Here is a 20,031-nt window from a genome sequence, read left to right as displayed (position 1 = left end):
GTAGGGCGTGAGATGCAACTGAAATGTTGTAGGTCAGGAGAGAGCGAGAGGGTGGAGGAGACAAAGACTAGTGTAGGGCGTGAGATGCAACTGAAATGTTGTAGGTCAGGAGAGAGCGAGAGGGTGGAGGAGACAAAGACTAGTGTAGGGCGTGAGATGCAACTGAAATGTTGTAGGTCAGGAGAGAGCGAGAGGGTGGAGGAGACAAAGACTAGTGTAGGGCGTGAGATGCAACTGAAATGTTGTAGGTCAGGAGAGAGCGAGAGGGTGGAGGAGACTTGGCTTGAAGCGCAGGGCATCTTTGTTATGACTTGCGTTATCTGAATTAGGCCCACAGAATTATACCTATGGAGGAACATTGAATGTCTGAACTTCAGTTGGCTTAACGTTGGACCACCTAGCTAGCTAGCTAATGTCGTGTCTGACTATGATTACATTATGACATGCTATTTTATCAAATCGATTACCTACTGTTTAATAGATTACGTGATTTGAATTGAACCATTAATAACCTGAGGCACCACGGAAACAGGAATTTATAAATAGACTGGTTATCTCCCGAATCCACTCTGAAGATCTTTAATATCGATAGCAGTCAATTATTAATCGGCACTTTTATTAGTCTCATTCCGATGGTCGTAAAGTACTTGGTTATCTGCACAAACCCTGGCTAACGAGTTGACTGAGCAATACATATTGGCTTAATTATTTATACCTAAATAATCACACAGAATTACATATACATACACAGGATAGATTATACATCAATTACTAATCATGTCATGAAAAGCCCCTAGTGGGCTAACCCAATATGATGGCTAGTTACACAAAGGAAGGGGATTGGGCTTGAATGAAAGACCGGGAAGACTGAAGGACAAAGGGATTGGGTCTCTATCGGACTTTGAACTTATGCTACCGTAAATACAGAATCTTATCCAGCAGAGATTGCCATTGCCCTTTTGAATAATCGTTCTGGTCTTTTTGTTGTAGAAGCAGGTACGTTGAAGTACCCTCAGTTCTTAGGAGATTCTCTCCTCGTCCTAGGCTACGTTCTCAACTGCAGCTGATAACTAGACATCTAGGATGTATCACTACTTCTTTAGTGAATAATAGTTCAAAGTTGATACCATAATCCGCTCGCGCTGTATTCTGGCTGGTCTAGTCAATTCACCATTCCAGCGTGGTGATCGTCACCTCCACGTTGAAATTCACCCTTTTTTTAAAACGTTAGGACAGGAGTCCTAACATTTCTGGAACTAAGGTTGACTTCCATCAACAGGCTTTTGTACTCGGGGAGAGATGTGTGTTTCATAGTTCTCAACCAATGTCTGTTAATTTGGGCGTGGCCACTGAGTGAGCAGAAGTTTACTTATGAAAATGATTCTAATTTAGAAGCTAAAATCACATTTCATCTTCACACAGTTTCATATTTAAATTACACAACAATTCCATGTGAATCTGATAACTAGAATGTGTAGACTTTCCAAGATACAATTTGTTGTGCTGTCGTCAGAAATAATATCCCAGACAAACTGATCTGAGATCATATTCTTTAAGTACCAATGGACACTTTTTCAACTGGTTGAGAAAGGGAAATATTGATCCATTCCCCAACCTTTTGATGTGACCATACTCTCTATGTTAACAAAGGGCTTTCCAAGAGTCTATTCTGCTATTCTGTAGAGTGGAGAGAAAAGGGGGGGAAAGGTATTTATGGGGGGGGTCATAAACCTCAGCCAACAGGGTCAAAGTCGTGGCAACTAACAAGCACCTGTGTCCAGAGCGGCACAGTTAATAAATCCAAAGTGAAACGTGATAATTATAGTATCCTTAACGAGCCTCGAAAGATCGCCCCCCCCGCCTCTACTTATTTGACTGGTTTGTGAATCACTGACACCGTTCCCCGGTTAGAGGGGAATAAGGCAATCCAAGAGTTGTAACGCACACAGGAACTGTATTTACACACACAGAGGAAGATTAACATGGGGATGAAAGTGGGCAATGTAGTGGACTGATATTGGTTCTGTAGGAAGGAATTTTTAATATATATATATATATAATCTGACGAGCAGTACTAACAGTCATCAAGGACTGTATAAATGACATATAATCACTGAACATTTTTACAGGTTACACGCTATACTGAGTCAGCATACATAATACAACAATGAACTATTAAGAACAAGTGTGTGTGTGTGTGTACACGTCACACATCTCACTTTGGGCACGCACACCATCCCACAAGCCCAGATATGTTTCAGTCCAGTTCTTGACGTTGATCTCTGCCGCTGCCTGAAGGAGACTAACAGTGTTGTGGGACCTGTATAGTCAAGAGGATGGGCAGGATGTCCGGGCCCCTAGTAACATCTCTATCACACAGATCAGAGAATTTGAGAGGCAGGTTTATGGTAACCCCTCGACTCTCAGGCGCCAGACGTGGGTTTATGGGGAGTGGAGTGTGCAGCTCAGGGTTGTGAGGTGCTGGTAACAGTCAGCAGAATTCAAATAACACACTTTTTTGTAATGAATAAGTCCAATGTGAAATGTGAAAACTATAGTTTTTTCAACTAGCATTGAAAAGGTTAATCCATTCTTCTCCAATGAAAAATCTCTAATTTCTGAATCACGTTTGTAACGTCACTAGGCTACTAGTAGCGTCACTAGGCTGCTAGCCGCGTCATGCTAGTAGCGTCACTAGGCTTGGAGGGTTTGGGCCAGATTGCCTTGCGAAGATGTCCAGCTGGCAGGCAGGCAGACACTGGAATAAGTTTGAGTGACAGTGAGGGCTTTGCATAAGCACTTTTTTTTTTTGTGGGACTGGTGGAAAAAATGTCTGGAACATAAAATAACGTTGTTAACCGTTTCCTATGCTTTTTTAAATAACGGTTCTGTTCCGGAACAGTATAGATGACTTTCGTTCTGATTCTGTTCCATAAAATGTTCATTTTTATGTTTTTGGGTTCTGTTCCCTGAATGGGTTCGAACCTCTGATAGGAACTGACCTTCAACAATTCAGATGCACTCCAAAGCCTTAATATTCCATTTGCTTTAGCATCTTGCTTCCCGGGACCACCCATACGTAGAATGTATGCACACATGACTGTAAGTCGCTTTGGATAAAAGCGTCTGCTAAATGGCATATATTATTATATTATTATTGCTTGATGCCGACGCGTATTAGTAAATATCCAGTGCACTCAATGTTCCCTTTCCTAGGCCCAGGGTTGACCACTCTTCACTGCCCGTTTATTTATTAGTGAATGCTGTTTTCCTCCGGGCAACCATCAAACGGCACTCTGTAATCCACGCAGCCTGCCTGAAATTCTGAGCTGCGAGCTGTTGCCATGACAACGCCTGCAGAGCCAAGAGGGGTGCGTTTGTGAGCAGTGGGAAGGGGACGAGCAGTAACATCTGGCCCAGTTGTCTTCCAGCGAGGGAATGGGGTTTTCACTTGATTGTTTGCTCGTGACTGCCTTTTCTGGTACATCTTCACCTTATAGTTCTACTTGTGAGCTGAAAACCAATTGTTTGCCTCAAGTTTCTCATAAATGTTTAGTATCACATGGTCCTCTATATTCTTTCACCCCACAACAGTTTTCTGATTCCACATTCATCTTAAATCTTTACCCCACGATGACAATTCAATGAACTACTCCACATTATAATCTGTGATCCCATTTCGGCCACCAATGGGAACTTTGTCAATTCAGGTTGCAGTATGCTAACTCGGTCACTCAGTCACTCCACACATGTGCTTGCAGCAGCAGCTACCGAATCAGTCTCACTACAGCTGCTACCGAATCAGTCTCTATTAAGATGGACAGCGTGTATAATGTATTGCCTTGCAGATTAATTGTTTACTGAAATGATTGTCAAGCCAGACTTCATAGCAGACTTCATTTTTTTTTGATAACATAGCTACAGTATTTAGCTTTTTAATGTGTATAGTATTGCTTACTAGGTGTGTCCAATCAATTTTGTAACCACTCCCTCTTCTAATTAGGGCTAATTGGGAAAAGCTGTTCAAAAGGGGACATTGTATTATTTCTTGGTACTCCCTGAGGAAGGCCATGCAGCCGAAACGTGTCGTATTTTAAAAAACTTTTTCTATTCAACATGCCATACAAATAAGGGCATTTTAAATCATTATACGAAGAGTGCTTTGGTCCTCCTTTTCCAGACTTCATAGTACTCTGAATAATCTAAACATCCAACCATCCCAGCAGACTGTCTATAGACTGTACAGTTTGATTTACAGTGGGGTCTGAAATGGACACCCTTGATAAAGTTGAGCAAAAACGACTGTATAAAATAAATTCCCCCTTTTTTTGCATACCATATAACTCAGTTTTTGAATTGTTCTTTCATACTAATACAATTTGTTTAAAAAAAAAATGTAAATTTTGCGCAATTTTTTTTTTTTCTCTCCTGTTTTCAATACCTTGCAAGGCTACCGGCACTGAGCCTTTTTGTATTTTGAGTTGTGGAACACATTCATCCATACAGAATATCTCCTGATCCTTGATAATCTTTGTCTGCGCTGAATTATGATCGAAGAGAATTCTCTTGGTAGATAATGCAGTCAGCATTTGATTGTGAGGAAGTCAGGTGAACAAAAGGACTTGAGTTCCTGTATGTTGTTATGATCACACCATGTCTCGTTAATCATAAGGCGTACCACCCCCCGCCCTTCTTACCAGAGAGATGCTTGTTTCTGTCGGTGCGATGAGTGAAGAAACCAGGTGTCTGTACCAATTCCGACAGCGTGTCTCGAGTGAGCCATGTTTCTGTGAAACAAAGAACGTTAGTCTCTGTCTCTCTGGAAGGCAACCCTTGCTCGGATTTCGTCTACCTTGTTGTCAAGAAACGACATTGGCGAGTAGCATGCTTGGGTGCACGATGTGCCCGTCTACGGAAGACCGCCTGATCAGAAGACCGCTCCTTCTGCGGTGCCGTTGTTTTGGGTTGCCGGCTCGGATCCGATCCATTGTCCTGGGTGGTGGGCTAAACGGAGGATCTGCTTCGGGAAAGTCGTATTCCTGGTCGTAATGTTGGTGAGTTGACGTTGCTCTTATATCCAATAGTTCCTCTCGACTGTATGTAACAAAACCTAAGATTTCCTGGGGTAACAATGTAAGAAATAACACCAAACAACAACATACTGCATAGTTTCCTAGGAACACGAAGCGGCCATCTCTGTCGGCGCCGGATCGTGTATATTCCTCCCCCCCAAGCAGACACATCGACGGCCCTGAACGAACTTCATCTACTCTATGTAAACTGGGAACCACATATCCCGAGGCTGCATTTATTGTAGCTGGGGATTTTAACAAGGCTAATCTGAAAACAAGGCTCCCTAAATTCTATCAGCATATCAATTGTGCAACCAGGGCTGGTAAAACCCTGGATCATTGTTATTCTAACTTCCGCGACGCATATAAGGCCCTCCCCCGCCCTCCTTTCGGAAAAGCTGACCACGACTCAATTTTGTTGCTCCCAGCCTATAGACAGAAACTAAAACAGGAAGCACCCGTGCTCAGGTCTGTTCAACGCTGGTCCGACCAATCGGATTCCACGCTTCAAGATTGCTTTGATCATGTGGACTGGGATATGTTCCGCATAGCTTCGAACAACAACATTGATGAATACGCTGATTCGGTGAGCGAGTTTATTAGCAAGTGCATTGGTGATGTTGTACCCACAGCGTCTATTAAAACATTCCCCAACCAGAAACCGTGGCTTGATGGCAGCATTCGCGCAAAAAACTGAAAGCGCGAACCACTGCTTTAAATCAGGGCAAGGTGACAGGAAACATGAACGAATACAAACAGTGTAGCTATTCCCTCCGTAAGGCAATCAAACAAGGTAAGCCTCAGTATAGAGACAAAGTAGAGTCGCAATTCAACGGCTCACACACGAGAGGTATGTGGCAGGGTCTACAGTCAATCTCGGACTACAAAAGAAAAACCAGCCACGTTGCGGACCACGATGTCTTGCTCCCAGACAAACTAAACAACTTCTTTGCTTGCTTTGAGGACAATACAGTGCCACTGACACGGCCCGCTACCACAACCTGCAAGCTCTCCTTTACTGCAGCCAACGTGAGTAAAACATTCAAATGTGTTAATCCTCTCAAGGCTGCAGGCCCAGACGGCATCCCCAGCCGCATCCTCAGAGCATGCGCAGACCAGCTGGCTGGTGTGTTTACGGACATATTCAATCAATCCTTAACCCAGTCTGCTGTGGGTCTCGACCCCGCCGTGTGCAACTGGGTCCTGGACTTCCTCAAGGGCCGCCCCCAGGTGGTGACGGTAGGTAACATCTCCACCCCGCTGATCCTCAACACTGGGGCCCCACAAGGGTGCATTCTCAGCCCTCTCCTGTACTCCCTGTTCACCCATGACTGCGTGGCAATGCATGCATCCAACTCAATCATCAAGTTTGCAGACCACACTACAGTGGTAGGCTTGATTACCAACAACGACGAGACGGCCTACAGGGAGGAGGTGAGGGCCCTCGGAGTGTGGTGTCAGGAAAATAACCTCACACTCAACGTCAACAAAACTAAGGAGATGATTGTGGACTTCAGGAAACAGCAGAGGGAGCAGCCCCCCTATCCACATTGACGGGACAGTAGTGGAGAGGGTAGTAAGTTTTAAGTTCCTCGGCATACACATCACGGACAAACTGAAATGGTCCACCCACACAGACAGCATCGTGAAGAAGGCGCAGCAACGTCACTTCAACCTCAGGAGGCTGAAGAAATTTGGCTTGTCACCTAAAGCACTCACAAACTTCTACAGATGCACAATCGAGAGCATCCTGTCGGGCTGTATCACCGCCTGGTTCGGCAACTGCTCCGCCCACAACCGTAAGGCTCTCCAGTGGGTAGTGAGGTCTGCACAACGCATCACCGGGGGCAAACTACCTGCCCTCCAGGACACCTACACCACCCGATGTCACAGGAAGGCCAAAAAGATCATCAAGGACAACAACCACCTGAGCCACTGCCTGTTCACCCCTCCAGAAGGCGAGGCCAGTACAGGTGCATCAAAGCTGGGACCGAGAGACTGAAAAACAGCTTCTATCTCAAGGCCATCAAACTGTTAAACAGCCATCACTAACACTGCTAACATACAGTGCCTTGCGAAAGTATTCGGCCCCCTTGAACTTTGCGACCTTTTGCCACATTTGCCAATCGAGAATCTGTGGAAAGAACTGAAAACTGCTGTTCACAAATGCTCTCCATCCAACCTCACTGAGCTCGAGCTGTTTTGCAAGGAGGAATGGGAAAAAAATTCAGTCTCTCGATGTGCAAAACTGATAGACATACCCCAAGCGACTTACAGCTGTAATGGCAGCAAAGGGTGGCGCTACAAAGTATTAACTTAAGGGGGCTGAATAATTTTGCACGCCCAATCTTTCAGTTTTTGATTTGTTAAAGTTTAAAATATCCAATAAATGTCGTTCCACTTCATGATTGTGTCCCACTTGTTGTTGATTCTTCACAAAAAAATACAGTTTTAAATCTTTATGTTTGAAGCCTGAAATGTGGCAAAAGGTTGCAAAGTTCAAGGGGGCCGAATAGTTTCGCAAGGCACTGTACTTACTCAACTCTAGCCACTTTAATAATGGAAAAATTGATGTAATGTATCACTAGCCACTTTAAACAATGCCACTTTATATAATGTTTACACCCTACATTACTCATATACTGTACTCTATACCATCTACTGTATCTTGCCTATGCCGTTCGGCCATCACTCATTCATATATTTTTATGTACATATTCTTATTGCTTTACACGTGTAGACTGTAGACTGTAGAGCGGGACTTCCAACAGCAGAGCTATTGATTCAGAACTAACGGCGAGCAGTGTGTGTGTGTGTGTGTGTGTGTGTGTGTGTGTGTGTGTTAATGTAGTCTAAAAGCTGGGGCACTACGATCCAGAGGCTCCGTACGGAGGGTGTGACGCCTCCGGTGGTTTGCGGGGTCCTAACCGATGCTCTGTAGCACATCGCCGTGCGCCTCCAAAATGTTTTAACAATGCGAAGGGCTCCGCATTGACATGATTGGTTGCCGGTAGGTGGGGGCGGGAGGTACTGTACACAAACATACTTCCTTGACAACTTCCTCGATGACAGCTCTGCTCCGCAAAGCACAATAATTATGAATGCCCTGACTTCTGCGGAGGGCCTTTTCACAGCTGTACAGCCACTGCAGACGTTGGAATGACCATGCAAATCCTTCTAGTGTTCTCATCACTTAAAGGTCATGGGGGATAATGGAATACAGTGTATGTGGAGATTGGGGGGGGGGATTCGGCAGAGTCATTTGGAGGAGATGATCAACAGATACTGCACTGACATCGGAGTGTTAATTGTTTCAGAACATGTATTTATTTTCCCGTTTTTAAGAACAAACATCCATTTGTCCTGGATGACTTCCGATTACAGGAGGGCAATAAGGGCAAATCCCTCGTCCCGTAACATTCTGGCACACTTTCACTCCTCTCTATTCAACCCATGTGTTATTCCTCTCCTAGTTTAATCTCCCCTGCCCTGTATATCCTTCTCTTCCCCCCTCTTCTTCTCCTTCTCTAGTAAAAGCTGCTGCTGCTGTCTCCTTGCTCATTGTGTTTGTACATGGCAGTCTGACCACTGCTCTGTCTAGTACATCCTCCTGGCTGTCTAGCAATCACGCCCTCGATCTCATTACATATTCACTGCGTGCTTGGCACTCCCTCTTCTCTCTTCATCCTCTCCTCTCTCTAACCTCTCTTCATCCTCTCCTCTCTCTAACCTCTCTTCATCCTCTCCTCTCTCTAACCTCTCTTCATCCTCTCCTCTCTCTAACCTCTCTTCATCCTCTCCTCCCTCTTCACTCTTCATCCTCTCCTCCCTCTTCTCTCTTCATCCTCTCCTCCCTCTTCTCTCTTCATCCTCTCCTCCCTCTTCTCTCTTCATCCTCTCCTCCCTCTTCTCTCTTCATCCTCTCCTCCCTCTTCTCTCTTCATCCTCTCCTCCCTCTTCTCTCTCTTCATCCTCTCCTCTCTCTTCTCCTCTCCTCCCTCTTCTCTCTTCATCCTCTTCATCCTCTCCTCTCTCTTCTCTCTTCATCCTCTCCTCTCGCTTCTCTCTTCATCCTCTCCTCCCGCTTCTCTATTCATCCTCTTCATCCTCTCCTCTCTCTAACCTCTCTTCATCCTCTCCTCCCTCTTCTCTCTTCATCCTCTCCTCCCTCTTCTCTCTTCTCCTCTCCTCGTCCTCTCCTCTCTCTCTTCATCCTCTCCTCCCTCTTCTCTCTTCGTCCTCTCCTCTCTTCGTCCTCTTCATCCTCTCCTCGTCCTCTCCTCTCTCTTCATCCTCTCCTCTTTCTAACCTCTCTTCGTCCTCTCCTCTCTCTTCTCTCTTCATCCTCTCCTCTCTAACCTCTCTTCGCCCCTCCTGTTTTCCTCTAGGGGCTGTTTTTGAAGGTTCTGGCTGACGTCCAATTGAACCAGAGAGGAGCATTTCAGTCAGGCCCAGTCTTGCTCTGTCTCTGTGTCTCTCACCCCCCTGTCTCTGTGTCTCTCACCCCCCTGTCTCTGTCTCTCTAACCCCCCTGTCTCTGTCTCTCTCCCCTCTGTCTCTGTCTCTCTAACCCCTCTGTCTCTCTAACCCCTCTGTCTCTGTCTCTCTAACCCCTCTGTCTCTCTAACCCCTCTGTCTCTGTCTCTCTAACCCCTCTGTCTCTCTAACCCCTCTGTCTCTGTCTCTCTAACCCCTCTGTCTCTGTCTCTCTAACGTCTCTGTCTCTCTAACGTCTCTGTCTCTCTAACGTCTCTGTCTCTCTAACGTCTCTGTCTCTCTAACGTCTCTGTCTCTCTAACGTCTCTGTCTCTCTAACGTCTCTGTCTCTCTAACCTCTCTGTCTCTCTAACCCCTCTGTCTCTCTAACCCTCTCTGTCTCTCTAACCCCTCTGTCTCTCTAACCCCTCTGTCTCTGTCTCTCTAACCCCTCTGTCTCTCTAACGTCTCTGTCTCTCTAACGTCTCTGTCTCTCTAACGTCTCTGTCTCTCTAACCTCTCTGTCTCTCTAACCCCTCTGTCTCTCTAACCCCTCTGTCTCTCTAACCCCTCTGTCTCTCTAACCCCTCTGTCTCTCTAACCCCTCTGTCTCTCTAACCCCTCTGTCTCTGGGTGCTAACCCCTCTGTCTCTGTCTAACTCTCTGTCCCTCTGTCTCTGTCTCTCTAACCCCTCTGTCTCTCTAACCCCTCTGTCTCTCTAACCCCTCTGTCTCTGTCTACGTGTCTCTCTAACCCCTCTGTCTCTCTAACCCCTCTGTCTCTGTCTACGTGTCTCTCTAACCCCTCTGTCTCTCTAACCCCTCTGTCTCTGTCTACGTGTCTCTCTAACCTCTCTCTGTCTGCTTTAGTAGTAATCCCTCCCTGATCTCCCCGCCACTCTACAACCACCCCTGACATATATCGAATAGATAAAGGCAGTCATGTGAGTGCTGCTGGTCATCTGCTCTCTGTTTCTGTCTAACTGGGCGCTCTGTCTAACTGGGTGCCTAAGGCCAGGGTGCACAGAATCCAAGTGTGTGACTGTTTCTGTCTAACTGGGCGCTCTGTCTAACTGGGTGCCTAAGGCCAGGGTGCACAGAATCCAAGTGTGTGACTGTTTCTGTCTAACTGGGCGCTCTGTCTAACTGGGTGCCTAAGGCCAGGGTGCACAGAATCCAAGTGTGTGACTGTTTCTGTCTAACTGGGCGCTCTGTCTAACTGGGTGCCTAAGGCCAGGGTGCACAGAATCCAAGTGTGTGACTGTTTCTGTCTAACTGGGTGCCTAAGGCCAGGGTGCACAGAATCCAAGTGTGTCTGTTTGGATGCGCGTGTGTCTTTTTGGTTGACTGTGTGTATGTGGCTAGCAGTTTGTCTGTAGAGAGCGAGACCGAGCAAAGGGTTTCTGAGACAATGCCGCATTTGTGCGTCTTTTGAGTCTCTCCACATAATCCATTTTGTCTGATCCGTCTTCCACAGAGCTGTATTGAGTAAGGAGTCATGAGTCTTTTTTTCCCTTCTCTTTCAGCGCTATGACATCAGGCCGGATATGAAGTAGACTGTGACTTTGTCACTAATGCACCTTATACCACCCACCACTGCGACTTGTATGCTCTAGTCGGCTGGCCCTCGCTACATATTCGTCGCCAGACCCACTGGCTCCAGGTCATCTACAAGTCCATGCTAGGTAAAGCTCCGCCTTATCTCAGTTCACTGGTCACGATGGCGACACCCATCCGTAGCACGCGCTCCAGCAGGTGTATCTCACTGATCATCCCTAAAGCCAACACCTCATTTGGCCGCCTTTCGTTCCAGTTCTCTGTTGCCTGTGACTGGAACGAATTGCAAAAATCGCTGAAGTTGGAGACTTATCTCCCTCACCAACTTCAAACATCTGCTATCTGAGCAGCTAACCGATCGCTGCAGCTGTACATAGTCTATCGGAAAATAGCCCACCCATTTTTACCTACCTCATCCCCATACTGTTTTTATTTAGTTACTTTTCTGCGCTTTTGCACAACAATATATCTCTACCTGTACATGACCATCTGATCATTTATCACTCCAGTGTTAATCTGCAAAATTGTAATTATTCCCCTACCTCCTCATGCCTTTTGCACACATGCCTTTTTTTTCCTACATAATGTTATATAGACTCCATGTGTAACTCTTTTTTCTGTTCCTACTGTGTTATCTTGGCCATTGACTTGCAAATGAGATTGTTTCACTCCATGTGGTTAACTCTGTGTTCTCAACTAGTCTGGTTAAATAAAGGTGTTCTCAACTAGCTTTATCTTAAATAGGTGTTCTCAACTAGCCTACCTGGTTAAATGAGAACTGTTCTCAACTAGCCTACCTGGTTAAATAAAGGTGAAATAAAAATAAAAAATAAATAAAAATGGTATTTGAATGACCATATCTAGCTATTTTGTTTTATCGTCGCTGGTTTGCTAAGGCTTGGTTGGCTGTGTTCGCCTAGGGCCCTATATGTGCATACCTTGTAAATGGAAGGGCTTCAGGTGAAAGGCATTTTGTCAATAGAAACCAGCAGGCATGCAGAGAAGGCAGTCTTGAGCTGACAGTTTCGTTTCACACTGTAACTATTTAGTTTTTTTTTGTCGGGTAGCCAAGATGAATACAGGTGCTAGAGAACAATGTTTGTTGATGTCAAAACATTTTTATTTTTTTTAAATTCCAGATCAAAGAGATAAAAAATGCTGATGAGGTGTGTTTCTCCTTTAGTTTTTTGGACTTTTGAAGACTAATACGAACCAAATGTCTTTGATGCCACATCCCATATGCTCCTCTACCAAGATCATATTTGTTTCTGATTGACGTATTGCCTTTCATTTTGGATTTAATTGTTTACAACAACAATAAACAAGGAGGTGAAATCTGGTTATGGAATAGGACCCCATTTTGTTTTTACAAATGATTTGAACGTAGTTTCTTTTACTACGATCATATTGAGGGAAAGTATTGTAATGCCATTGGAAACAATAGAATGACGCAACATGATTGAATATATATATTGATGTTGGCAAAGATTTGCAAGGGAGGTATTGTGTGTCTTTAAGTAGATGCACAAGAATTGTGTGTGTAATAGATCTTGTGTACAGAGTCTTAAGCAGTATAATTATAACCTTTTTTAAAAAAAAATTATAGGGTTGATAATAATACGAATACATTTTAAGAAAATTGCGTATCGTGAGACATGATCACATCTTTGAAAAGCTCCATCTCTCTTTGTTATTGTTCATGATTGTCATTAATATTGATGTGGCCTGTACGGTGGTAGTGGCTCGGCCTCTGGGAATGTTTTTTGTGGCTTAGAACAGCAAATGATCCCAATATCTGATGCATATTCAGTCAGATGTCTTGACTGTCACCCTCCTTTTTAGAAACAGTGTGAATTGGTTCACCTTACGTTTCTATTGTGACTCGACTTGCTTTTAATTGGACCAAAATGAATGGATACGGATTGAAAGCACCCCCCCCCAACAGTCTTTCTTTCCATCTCGTCCCTTTTTTTTGTCGCTCACTTCCCATTTCTTTCTCTACGTATTTTCTTCCTGCCTTAGTCTGTCCTACCTCCCCTTCTCCCTCATCTCTCTCTTACTGTCCGTCCCCTCTCCTCTGTCGCTGGCCTTTCCATCTGCCACTCCTCTGCTTGTCCCCACGGCTTTGTTTAAAGACCCACAATGCACAGCGCCGGCCGTGGCTAGACGAGAGGGCGAGCGTGCCCTCAGGCTGGGCTCTCAGCCTTGACTTTGTGCTAATGAGCGGCACAGACCATTCTCTAACCCTTCTCCTCCCTCTAAACTATCTACCCCAACCACTGCATTCACCTCTCACTCACCCCCTGGAGGGTTGGGGAAGGGGGTCACCCCCTGGAGGGTTGGGGGAAGGGGGTCACCGCCTGGAGTGTTGGGGTGGTGGCAGAGCGGGAGGTGCGTTGGTGTAGCTGTGCCGTTCTGCCGCCTGGACACGCCCTTCTTGCTGGGTCTCGTCGAACACAAAGACAGCCTTTTGGAAGCTGCTCCGAGCGAGGCCACATAAAAACGAAGAGGGAGGCAGTGCGCCAGCCGGCTACGTCTCCAGACTACACTGGCACCCGGGGTGTCCCCCTCTAAGCCGATCTAAAGCCCTGGCTTGGCCTCCAGCTTATGACGGTCACTGTGACCTCGCCTGTCACATCAGAAGATTCCCATCTGCTCTTTTCCGTGTTACAATGTCATTGCAGGCACTAACATCCTACTTCCTGGTTCTGACTTGACTTCCTGTGCTCTTATCAAACTGATGTCACAGCTTCAGCATAAGAAGTTCGCTTTGCTGACAGCTGCTGGGACTTTTTTTTAGTTAGCAGCTGGAGTGTTAAATGAAACCCAAATACCAGTTTCTCTTTGGTCCTCCATAGTCTTAAAGGTGGAAGAAGGGGCTATATCATGTTGGTAAACAGATGTGACAAACTGCAATTGCCTGTTGGATTTATGATCACTCTGGTAATTAAGCTTTGCACAGCTTTTCACTCGGAGGTAATAAAACCTAGATGCCAGTTGCTTGCGTGTAATATCTCCTCCCCTCTGGTGAAATGTGCCAGCAGTATCCCACTGCTGTCTTGCCTTCTGAAGCTAAGCAAGGTCGGTCCCTGGACCGGAGACGAGATGCCGCTGGAAGTGTTGTTGGAGGCCAGTAGGGGCCCTCTTTCCTCTGGTCTAAGGCGAGTCCAATGCCCCAGGGCAGTGGAAGGGGACTATTCACAAGGTCGTTGCTGTAAAGAAGAACGTGTTATCAGTTATCAACTTACCTGGTAAAAATAATCGTTAAACACGTAAAGGCACTTCCATCCAAGAATTAGATCTGCTGTCATTCAATAATTAGATCTGCTGTCATTCAAGAATTAGATCTGCTGTCATTCAAGAATTAGATCAAATCAAATCACATTTATTTATATAGCCCTTCGTACATCAGCTGATATCTCAAAGTACTGTACAGAAACCCAGCCTAAAACCCCAAACAGCAAGCAATGCAGGTGTAGAAGCACGGTGGCTAGGAAAAACTCCCAAAACCTAGAAAGGCCAAAACCTAGGAAGAAACCTGGTCAGAGAGGAACCAGGCTATGTGGGGTGGCCAGTCCTCTTCAAGAATGGCTGTGTCATTCCGATCTGGAGATTATAACAGAACATGGCCAAGATGTTCAAATGTTCATAAATGACCAGCATGGTCATTCAATAATTTATTCAAGATAATAACAAGGCAGAACAGTTGAAACTGTCATTCAAGAATTAGATCTGCTGTCATTCAAGCAGCATTCAGTCATTCAAGCATGACTGCTGTCATTCAAGCATTAGACAGCAAGGAGTCATCATGTCAGGTAGTCTGCTGTCATTCAAGAATTAGATCTGCTGTCATTCAAGAATTAGATCTGCTGTCATTCAAGAATTAGATCTGCTGTCATTCAAGAATTAGACTCAGAATTAGAATTAGAATGACTAGATTACATGCAATGACTACATGCAATGACTACATGCAATGACTACATGCAATGACTACATGCAATGACTACATGCAATGACTACATGCAATGACTACATGCAATGACTACATGCAATGACTACATGCAATGACTACATGCAATGACTACATGCAATGACTACATGCAATGACTACATGCAATGACTACATGTAATGACTACATGCAATGACTACATGCAATGACTACATGCAATGACTACATGCAATGACTACATGCAATGACTACATGCAATGACTACATGCAATGACTACATGCAATGACTACATGCAATGACTACATGCAATTTGTGACTACAAACTCAAGAAAGCAACAAAAAAAAGTGTAATTTGGCTCCTATACACCATTTTGGATTTGAGAATGTTTCATATGAGGTGACAGTACAGAATGCCACTTTTTTTTGGGGGGGGGGTGTTTTCATACCTACTGTGGCAAGGAAAAAAATGTGTGAACCCTTTGGAAATCCCTGGATTTCTGCATAAATTGGTCCCCCCCCCAAAAAATCAGTCTCAACAATAAACAAACACAGTATAATTAAACTAATAACACACAAACAATTCTATCTTTACATGTAGTTACAGATCAGACCTGCACAACGGTCAGGAGGATTTTTAGACCATCTTTACAAAACCGTTTCAGTTCAGCAATATTCTTAAGGATGTCTGGTTGAACCGCCTTCGAGGTCATGACTACAGCCTTTTAAATCGGGTTGAGGTCAGGACTCTGACTGGGCCAGAGTCCCTTCTGTTGAAGCCATTGATTTACTTCTGTGTTTTGGGTCGTTGTCCTGTTGCGTCACCCAACTTCTGTTGAGATTCAACTGGTGGACAGATAGCCTAACATTATCCTGCAAAATGTCTTGATAAACTTGGGAATTCATTTTCCCGTCGACGATAACAAGCTGTCCAGGCCCTGAGGCAGCAAAGCAGCTCCAAACCATGATTCTCCCTCCACCAGACTTTACAGTTGGGATGAGGTTTTGATGTTGGTGTGCTGTGCCTTTTTTTTCTCCACACATAGTGTTGTGTGTTCGTTCCAAACAACTCCACTTTAGTTTAATCTGTCCACAGAAATGTTGCCAGTAGCGCTGTGGAACATCCAGGTGCTCTTTTTACAAACTTCAGACGTGCAACAATGTTTTTTTTGGACAGCAGTGGCTTCTTCCAGAAAAATAAGAATTTGTTCTTAACTGACTTGCCTAGTTAAATAAAGGTAACAAAAATATATATATATACATCCAATGACTCCCGTTTAGTATTTGGTCTCATGTTCCTTACACCCAAGTTGTATTTTTTACCTTTAAAGGCAAGTCAGTTAAGAACAAATTCTTATTTTCAATGACGGCCTAGGAACAGTGGGTTAACTGCCTGTTCAGGGGCAGAACGACAGATTTGTACCTTGTCAGCTCGGGGGGTTGAACTTGCAACCTTGCGGTTACTAGTCCAACTCTCTAACCACTAGGCTACCTGCCGCCCCAACGACGACGTCTAGTTTAGTATTTGGTCTCGTGTTCCTAACACCCAATGACTACGTTTAGTCAGTGACTACAAACTCATGTGATTCATTTGCAGTTTGTTTCGGTTTATGTTCTGCCCAATAGTAATTGTGACATAACAAAAGGAAAGCTGCCGAAGTACTAGCTAGAACATTTTTGAAATTGCACCTTGTGCATTCTACTATTACAACTCTCAACAGGAAGTTGAAAGCTCAACTTTAACTTTTTTTTTTGACCCCGGCCTTGTTGAGAATGGCTGATCTGGGGATATGAAATGATAACCTACTCCCACCGATCTCTCAATCACTCCGCTGACGTCCTTTACGCCTCTACTCTGTGTCTGTGTCCGAGAATAATTCCATCCTTTTGATATGCTTTCTCACTTCTCTCTTTTCGATCTTATCTCGGTGTCTGCCTTGCTCTTTCAGTCATCTCTCGGTCCCCCCCCACCCCCCTGCTCTCTCGCAGAGCCCTCTCACTTCTCTCTTTCTATCCCCCCACTCAGACGTTTTGCTCTTTCTTTTCCCACCTCACTCGCTTTCACTTTCGCTCTTATGTCTTTCTTTCGGTCTTCTCTCTCTGATTCCCATCTCTTTTTCCTCCCTCGCTTTGCTCCTGTGGAGACACTAATTGCAGTGCAGCTGGAGGAGGTGTGCAATTATGGCCTCTGAGCTCGGGCCCTGTGTGTGCCAGCCTAATGGAAACACAAGACTCTCCTGCCACACACGCCATCATTTAGGAACCAATGGGTAATGGTGGGGAGAGATATGATGACATGGCTTTTTTAAAGGTTTTTATTTCAGATTAAAAATAGCATCTTCATGGTTCGAGAGCCTCTGTGTTGCGGTCTTAAGTCCTGATTCTGATTTTTGTTTTTAATGGAAACCTACACAAGGTAACTGTGTGAGTTCTGATTCGTACCTTTTTAACATACAGGTCTACATGGTAACAATACTGTTGAAATCCTTCATTCATTTGAATAAGTTGACTCATTGATACTTCTAATTATCCGTTCTGATTTAGACATGTTTTATACTGAATGCCAGACTCTGTTAAATGTACTGTATATTTGTATTGTATAACATGTTGTAAAACTGGCCTTTGGCAATACGACATGAATGTAGGCCCTTTTGATGTCACAGACTCACTCTCTCTCGCTCATATGGGGGGGGGGCGAGAGGGGTGGAACCTAGGCTGTGTCCCAAATGTCTCCCTACTCCTTTATAGTGGACTACGTTTGGTCAACCTGGTCGAAAGTAGTGCACTATAAAGGGAATAGTGTGTCATTTGGCACAATCACAATCTCACACACACTATGCCGAGCTTCATTACCAGAAAGGGGACCCTTTCATTTCGCCCTCCTCGCGACGTCATCAGTGTTTCCACGGTTACCTGTCACCGCAACGACACACTTGGCTATCCTCTGGAGGGCAGGGATGTCAGAAGGATTTAATTAGCTCGTCTGCTTTTATGCCTCCCTGTCTCTTTGCGTTTCATCAACATCATCATCACTAATATTTCATGAGTTGTGTGTATTTTATAGGCCTCGCTGTGAGTCTCATTTGTTTCCGAGTAGGCATGTGTAGCGGATCCACACTGACCTTTATACTGTATGTGGGCTATATGGGACCAACGTGTGGGTGGTCCAGGTTATGACCAGATCCACAAGGGTGTTTGAACATCAACAAGCCGTCTTGGTTGCTCCCCCCCCCTCCTCATTAACCTTTTGTGACTAGGGGGCAGTATTTTCATTTTTGGAAAAATAATGTTCCTGTAGTAATAATATCTCATTAATATGAGAAGCCAATGAATGCATATCAATGAAATTATTTCTCAAACATTTAAGTACAATCTGTGCTTTTTAAAAATGTATTATTACATTTTGGTGACCCCCCAAAAAAACCTCCCGACCTCAACATTGAATACCACTACCTTAGTCTGTACGTGTGTGCATAAACTGTCGTCACACATGGTGCTTTAGTCCTCCTGTATCCCGCAGTGAGGAGTGATGACTCAGACGGTCTGCTTTCCTGCGTGTGTGTGTGTGTGTGTGTGTGTGAGTGAGAGACACACAAAACGACACACAGTAGGTGGCAGGGTTTGTCATACGACTGGGGAAAGCTGGTGGCATCAATATTTTATCTGACTTTTTTATGACCTTAGCATCCGCTCTTCCCCCTCAGTCTCTTAACTACACTGAACAAAAATCTCAACGCAACATGTAAAGTGCTGGTCCCATGTTTCAAGAGCTGAAATAAAAGGTCCCAGAAATGTTCCATACGCACAAGAAGCTTATTTCTCTCAATTTTTGTGCACAAATGTGTTTACATCCCTGTTATTGAGCATTTCTCCTTTTTTCCAAGATAATCCATCCACCTGACACGTGTGGCATATCAAGAAGCTGATTAAACAGCATGATCATTACACAGGAGCACCTTGTGCTGGGGACAAGGAAAGACCACTCTAAAATGTGCAGTTTTGTCACACAACACAATGCCAGAAACGTCACAAGTTTTGAGGGAGCATACAATTGGCAGGAATGTGCACCAGAGTTGCTGCCAGAGAATTTAATGTTCATTTCTCTACCATTTGCCGCCTCCAGCGTCTTTTTAGAGAATTTGGTAGTACGTCCAGCCTCAGAACCGCAGACCATGTGTAACCAATGCCACCAATGTATCATGTTTTGTTCTCTAACATAAGCTGCCTCCAATGTAGTTTTTGAGAATTTGGCAGTATGTCCAACCGGCCTCACAACCTGCAGACCACACATAATCATGCCAGCCCAGAACCTCCACATCCGGCTTCTTTACCTGCGGGATGGTCTGATACGAGCCATCCGGACAGCTGATGAAACTGGGTTTGCACAACCACAGGCCACACAACTGCATGCCTGTCGTCCTCAACAGGGGTTTTGACCTGACTGCTCTTCACAGGATGAATCATGGTTTCAACTGTACCGGGCAGATGGCGTGTATGGCGTGTATGGCGTGTATGGCGTGTATGGCGTGTATGGCGTGTATGGCGTGTATGGCGTGTATGGCGTGTATGGCGTCTTGTGGGCGAGCGGTTTGCTGATGTGAACAGAGTGCTCCGTGGTGGTGGTGGTGGTGGTGGTGGTGGGGTTATGGTATGGGGCAGGCATAAGCTACGGACAACGGAACACAATTGCATTTTTTTATCAATGGCAATTTTGAATGCAGAGATACCGAGACCTATATCCTGAGGCCCATTTGTCGTGTCATTCATTCTGCCGCCATCGCCTCATGTTTCAGCATGATAGTGTTGCAAGGACTTGTGCACGATTCCTGGAATCTGAAAATGTCCCAGTTCTTCCATGGTCTGGCATCACTCACCATACATGTCACCGTTCGGGATGCTCTGATTCGTTGTGTACAACGCCGTGTTCCAGTTCCCACCAATATCCAGCAACGCCGTGTTCCAGTTCCCACCAATATCC

General features: G+C 44.9%; 1 protein-coding gene across 6 annotated transcripts in view; it reads left to right on the top strand.

Annotated features, from left to right (window-relative positions):
• The window catches only part of LOC118388042 (ras-specific guanine nucleotide-releasing factor RalGPS1), a 319,864-nt gene that overhangs the window by 28,879 nt on the left and 270,954 nt on the right, over positions 1 to 20,031 (top strand). Inside the window, exon 2 of one of the 6 annotated variants that reach the window (XM_052525025.1) lies at positions 11,075 to 11,233. The exons of the other annotated variants lie outside the window; for them this stretch is intronic. The gene's annotated coding sequence lies outside the window, so the exon portion shown is untranslated. The remainder of the gene's footprint in view (positions 1 to 11,074; positions 11,234 to 20,031) is intronic. 6 annotated transcript variants of the gene reach the window in all.

This window comes from Oncorhynchus keta, chromosome 9, assembly GCF_023373465.1.
Source record: "Oncorhynchus keta strain PuntledgeMale-10-30-2019 chromosome 9, Oket_V2, whole genome shotgun sequence".
Taxonomy (NCBI): Eukaryota; Metazoa; Chordata; class Actinopteri; order Salmoniformes; family Salmonidae; genus Oncorhynchus; species Oncorhynchus keta.
Note: the sequence above shows the minus strand (reverse complement) of the source record. Positions and strands in the feature narration are given on the sequence as shown.